The sequence below is a fragment of the Suncus etruscus genome, chromosome 4 (assembly GCF_024139225.1).
Source record: "Suncus etruscus isolate mSunEtr1 chromosome 4, mSunEtr1.pri.cur, whole genome shotgun sequence".
NCBI classification, from domain to species: Eukaryota; Metazoa; Chordata; class Mammalia; order Eulipotyphla; family Soricidae; genus Suncus; species Suncus etruscus.
The window spans coordinates 31,119,168-31,126,061 of NC_064851.1; the positions used below are offsets into that span (position 1 = coordinate 31,119,168).

Genomic DNA, 6,894 nt, shown 5'->3' on the forward strand with positions numbered 1-6,894 from the left:
CAGAGACAGACACTGAGGTCATAGCTTCTTCAGCTGTTCCTAGATCTCCTCCTTCAGTTCTTTTGAGTTCTAGGTCAAGATTGAGTGTACTACTTGGTAAAAGAAAACCGTTTTTATTTATTTATGTTTAAGAAAACAGTTTTTAAAAATTATTTATTTATTTTAATATTTTAATTATTTTGTTTTTTGGGCCACGCTTGGTGACGCTCAGGGGTTACTCCTGGCTATGCGCTCAGAAATCGCTCTTGGCTTGGGGGACCATATGGGATGCCGGGGATCAAACCACAGTCTGTCCGAGGTTAGCACTTGTAAGGCAGACGCCTTACTTCTCTGGCCCCATGTTTTTTTTTTTTTTTTTTTTTTTTTTAACCGCAGTCCCTAAATTGTTTGAAACAAATACTTGTTCATTCATTCGTCTTTATAAGTTCTAGTGTGTTCTAACAAGTTCTTCACTTGTCTTTAGGTTTTTTTTTGTTCCCCAATTCACAATACAGACCAGGCAAAGGGCCTATGTTAAGGTGTATATGGGGTGCATTTACTGTACCTCCTCTTTTTATACACTCAGTGTAAAGAACACAGTCTGTGGTAAGAATTGGGAGGCCCTATCTTTTTTTTTTATTTTTTAAATATATATATATATACACACACATAAAATCCTTCACCAGTGCAACATGAAGTAGAAAACCTGTCTAGAGTTCAAGCTGATGTGGGGTGGGGAGGAAGGACACTTGAGATATTGGTCGTGGGAATGTTGTCTTTAGTTTTTGATTCTTTTTGCTCTCCCTGGTTTTTGTTCAGAATATTTTCTTAGCTGTTGACCTAAAATGTCTTCACACCATTCATCAGGCACAGAGGTCTTCTCTACTTTCTTTACTATCTTCATTTTCTTTGGTAAATGACTTTTCTCTGAAATTGTTGAAACCTAACTTCTATAGTTGTAGTAATTTAGTTGCAATGACAACAGCAAAAAATGCAATTTTGATTCTGCTGCTCTGTTGAGATATCTGCAACAAGAATGTAGCTAAGTACTTGTATATGATATTTTCTCAATCTGGGAAGTCTCTCTTGTTTCAATTGACGTTTCTGAGATGAGCTCAGCAATCAGTTTTTGTTTTGTTTTGTTTTGTTTGTGGCCATACTCAGCTGTGATCAGGAATGCCCTGCTGGCTCAGAGCTCATCTGGGGAGCTAAGTTGGCCACATGCAAGGCAAATACACTATTCAGTGTACTGTCACTCTAGTCCCAACCATCACTTTTTTTTTTTGTTTTGTTTTGGGTTTTTGGGCCACACCCGGTGATACTCAGGGGTTACTCCTGGCTATGTGCTCAGAAATCACTCCTGGCTAGGGGGACCATATGGGATGCTGGGGATTGAACCCAGGTCTGTCCTGGGTCAGCGACTTGCAAAGCAAATGCCCTACCGCTGCGCTATCACTCCAGCCCCGCAACAATCACTTTTTAAATTTAATACTCTCTAATTTTTTAAATGACACTGTTGCTTCTGGCATCCAATATCCCCAGGGCTCTGAACACACCTCTATTAGGAATGTTTTCTCTTTCACTGTTCTCTTATTATTGTCATTGTACTCTTGAAACCTTTCACATGTAGGTTCATAAAAGCATTTGAAGTATGTAGACTGCATAGTAACAGTAATAGTGTTCTCAAGTGTCAGAGTGAATAGGGATGCACTCATATACTTATAAATTTTATTGACTTGTTCTATGATATATTGATAATCAAGAAAAAAAAAACCTCTTATTTACTGGCATTTCTAGGGCGCAGAAGACTTTTCTTGGATTCTGAGGAGTTGGCTGTTTATATGAAGCATATTTATTTGTTATTGTGAAAAGGGACCAGTAAAGCCTAGGGCCTATGAGAGAAAGGTCTTAGGTCCAGGGATGTCCAGGTCCTGGGGAGAACCCAGGATCCAGGGAAGCCTAGGGTCCAGGAAAAGCCTACCACTCAATAAAAACTCCAAAACTTTAAAGATCCAAAAGCAATGCAGAGATTATTTCCTCCAGAGCTCTGGGTTTCCACTGCCAACCTGGCGCAGCAGCCTTTGGTCCAAAAGTGGAACCCTGAGCTATGTCGTCCCTAGATTTTTATAGATTTTTATATGATAATGAGATTACAAACTTCAAATATTTTCATAGGTTCACATAAGCATTTCAGTTCAAATTATCCAATAATGTTAACAGAAAAAGGTGCGATTCCCTAGGGGACCCCCCCCCTAGTTGGCATCATTCACTCTAGCCCCCTTTCTGGTGGTCTTTTGGAGCTATGTCTGGTATCCACATCCTGGTGGTCTGTAAGATAATAAGGCCTGTTACCTCCAGATGTTCCTAGAGGGATGGAGGTCCTGAGAAAGGCATGGCTAGGGACCCTGGTGTCCATTTTATAGCCTTAAGCCAGAAAGAACAGAGCTAGAAGCAACGTTAACATTTACCTAACTATTTTCTATACTTCACAAGCACACACACTACACAGCTGTCTCTTATCTCTCTAGGCCAGCCAGCAGCTCAAAACCATCAATGAATTGTTTGCTGCCCAGCAGTCAGAGCCTTCAAGGATTTATGGTTTGTGTGTGTGTGGCCAGGCTTTTGTGGATTTAGAAATCAAGTTATCAGAAGTGGAAATCAACTTAGCAGAAGTTAACAACATGGTTAATTCTATTAAATCACTCTACTAATTAAACATCTACTACCTAATAAACTTATAAAATTACTATTACTTAATAAAACTATAAAAGTACTTAATAAAATGCTTAAAATATTTAAAACACACTTTACTACAAAACTGCTTAAAAACAAAACACACTTAGAAAGTACACTTATCAGTTATAAGACTAAGAGCCACACCAAAACACCTTAATAATTATGTAGAGAAAATTTTCTACCACTTTATAAGCACCTACTTTAAGGAAATTAAAAAGGTTTGAAATAGAGGCGTGTAGAGACAGCAGTAGGGTGTTTGCTTTGCACGCAGCCGATCCAGGATGAATGGAGGTTTGAATCCTGTCATCCCATGTGGTTCCCTGTGCCTGCCAGGAGCGATTTCTGAGCACAGAGCCAGGTGAAACCCCTGACTGCCACCGGGTATGACCTAAAAAACAAAACAAAACAAAAAAACATAAAAGGTTTGAAATAATATTCACTTCTAGTAGACAGACTTAATGAATTTATCCTTGGTAGTTTTATCACATATTGGAAATTCTCCATGAATCCTTATTATTCATCCAGTTATAAAGTTATAACATAAAATGTCCTGGGAGTATAATATGTAGAATTTAGAATCAATTTATGTATATAATATTAATAGTAAAATATCATAGGAGGTACAAGCTTTGATGTATTTCATTCTCCCATTCACTAGCCATTATTAAGTCCAGGTAATTTTAAGTGTCTGTGGTAGAAAAGACACAGTATGAATATCTGGCAAGCCCAAATTAATTATAGTAATTATAATAAAGATCCCTAGAGTCCACCAAAGCTATTGACTACTTATTGTATAAGAAAACAGCTCTTAGCTACTACTGGACCTAGTTGAGACAAATGCTTGAATAAGAAGAACCCAGTAGCCCATCAGGAAACATTTGATCTACTTTTCTAGTTATCTTTTGCCACCAAACGAATCACCCTAAAACACCCTAAAATAATAAATCAAACAATAGGGATCTCTATGAAGTAATTATGCAGGAGTGATACATTCAAATGGTGATTTTTAAAAACCCTCTGATGATTTTCATTTACATTTGCAGATTTTAATAATCCAACTGCCAAGTACTTTTTGCCTGATTCAGCGGTTGGTAAGAAGTGTTATCTCCAGAAATCCAACTATCCCTTCACCCCCCAATCCCATCCAGATCTCCCACCATATTGAAACTCTTCACCCTCAGTCCTTAATCTATTAGGCATCAAGATCGACCTCCTACCCAACGAACCAGTACCCAGCACCCAGGCGAGGGGACACCCAGTTCAAACCCACACCTCGTCTCCTGCAAGAAAAGACAGCCAACTCCCCTGCGGACTCATGATGCGAGGCCCTCCATACCAACTCCCCCTAATGTGACTGTTTCTTGAAACTGGACCTAGGTCCAAAAGTATCCCCAAAAGCAAGAACTCTTCCAAGACCTCCCTGCCGCAAATTTTTACCAATCTGAAGAAGGTCAGGGGTGTGATATAAAGAAGCCCGGGAACCCATGCACCACAAGAAAAAACCCAAAAGACAATGGGAAAAATTCTGTGCTTCCAGACATAGGCATAGACCTGTAATATAGCACCGCTTTACCTGCTTTTCCCCCAAATGTAAGATAGTCTTTTGCACCACTTTGGTCCTTTAAAAACTTCGCTAACTCATTTTATTTCTTTTCTTTTCTTTTTTTTATTTTTTTTTAAATTAATTAAGTTATTTTTTTAAATGTCTGTCCTACATATACATTTGGTGAGCTGATACATTTTTATTTCCTTTTTTTTTTATCATTTTGGGTATGTGACCTGTTTTCTGTTATCCCCTCTGTCCACCCCCAAATACACCGGACAATATAAGGTAGCACCGTTTCTCCCTGCAAAGGCACACTAAATAAAGGGGAAATCTTACAAAAAAAAAAAAAGAGCTCTTGTCTTACTAGAGATAAAGAACTCATAGTTGTTTACAATACAGGGATATCTCCTACCCTGAAAATATGTCATGTGGAATCAGACTTAGACTTCATGTTGATTAGATACATTCATTCCAGCCTTGAACCCTGGACCCCAGACATAGAAACGGCACAGTTCCTCACAACAGCTACAAGAAAACAAATCCCAGCCGGGACAGAGCCTTAATACTGTGGGGCCACCAACAAGGACCAGCTCTAACATGATACCTGACAACGAGGAAAATGTGAACAACCTGACCTTAGAACAGATTAGCCTACCTTACCAGCCAATGACAAGACAAAACCAGAAGATTTGTCACCCTTTGGTAGGTCCAAAAGCCAAGATCGTGAGTTATAGAGGACTGGCTGCTAGAACCATGACCAGACTGTATATATCTTGGGTCCAATAAAAAAGCCCTAGTTTAGGGTTTGAACTATGACCTGCACAATACTTATGATCCCAGTGTTCCAAAGGTCTGGCAGAGACAATTGTAACGGAATGGGGCTTCGGGAAGCACAAAGAAAGACGCTATCCCTAGGCGCCATCCCAGGTTCAACACAAAGACCAAGATCTCCAACCACAGAAGATGGATTAAAATGACACTGAAGGAACGGAACCTCAAGACCACAAAGGACTGACTTCATCATAAGTCCCCACCTCAGGATCCGTGCAGATACAGAGACCTCTAGACACAGAGGTCTGATTGTATCACACAGGACAGGGCAGAAGTCTTCCACAACCCACAAAAGCACCACTCGGGAAAATAAATGATCTGACAGAGTCTATAGTTGATCCCACGACAATATACTCCAAGGACGGAGAAACCCCATATTTCTTAGGCCAAGTGAATTCCTCTTTGAATGACCCCAATATTTACTGTGCCAGGGCAGGAGGGGAAAAAACAAAAAATAAAAAAAGTACAAAACCTCGGTTATTTTTTTATAGTATATAATATATTATTTTTTATCTTCATTTATTATTATTATTATTATTATTTTTATTTACCTACCTATCTTTGATAGATTTCTCTGTTTGGGTGTGATTATTGAAATTGTTGTCCCCAGTTATACTTTTTTTTTTCTCTTCTTTTCTTTCCTTTCTTTATGTGCTATGCCATGTTTCTTATTTCAAGACCATAACGGTTTTCGTTTTGATTTGTTTTTGTTTGTTTCTTTTTTGTTTTTGTTTTTGTTTGTCTGTTTTTCTTTGTTTTTTTTTTTTTTTTTCGTTTGCTTGTTTTTTTGTGGTGCTATCGATATAGCCGAATCCTCACTGGATATTTGACACTTCTTTTGGTACGGGGGGGAGTGTTTCACGCTTCTTTATCTCCTTGATCTCTCAAAGCGTTGATGAGAGAGCCCTAGAAGGATTCCGCACATTTTCGGCATATTAGTCCTCTTACCCCAGCTTTATTTCTTTTCCTCTTTTTCAAACAAAACCATGCATCTTGAACTAACTAGTCCTACCTCCAGTTAGAGGGGGAAATAAGGGAGACATCAAGACCAAACAGGTGCAAGACTACTAGGTAGTGGGTCAGATACAGAGGGGACCACATATTCTAGCCGCCCTGAGGGTGAGGGAAGAGGAAATGGGAGGGAGGACAAAAATGGAGGTATAGGTAAAGACAATCTGATGATGGGAACCCCCTTGCTTTTATGTAAATATGTACCTAAAATAATATTGTCAACAATATGTAAGCCACGATGATCAAAATAAAAATCATATTAAAAAAAAAGATATATTGCAACTTAAAAAAAAAGAAGTGTTATCTCGTTATGAATTTGATTTTTATTTTTCTAATGACTAATTTTATTTTCCTAATAACTAATTTTCTAATGACTAGTTTGAGTAGAGTATTCTTTAATGTGTTTTGGCTATTTATATTGCATTTTGGACAAATGTTTATCAAACAATTTGGCTCATTTTCTCTTGGGTTATTTTTCTTTTTTATTGTAGTTATGACTTCTGTGAGATATATTTGATATATAAAATTGGAATAATAAGGGCTGCAAAAATATTTTATTGAAGGGCTATATACTCAGAATATATACAAATATATTAGACTCATAAGATACACAATATTTTTTGTCCATTGTATGAATTTTTTAAATTTTCTTGATGGAGCCTTTTGAAGCATTAAAACTACTGAATTTAACAGTTACCTTTGGACTGGAGCCGTGGCACAAGCAGTAGGGCGTTTGCCTTGCATGTACTAACCTAGGATGGACTGCGGTTCATTCTGCTGGTGTTCCATAT

At 38.1% G+C, this 6,894-nt stretch overlaps 1 non-coding gene across 1 annotated transcript; it reads right to left on the reverse strand.

Moving 5' to 3' along the window:
- Window positions 1-469: 469 nt before the first annotated feature.
- LOC126007894 (small nucleolar RNA SNORA51) lies at window positions 470-602 on the reverse strand. Its single transcript, XR_007495368.1, has one exon. It is a non-coding gene; the product is annotated as a small nucleolar RNA SNORA51 (small nucleolar RNA).
- Window positions 603-6,894: the final 6,292 nt, after the last annotated feature.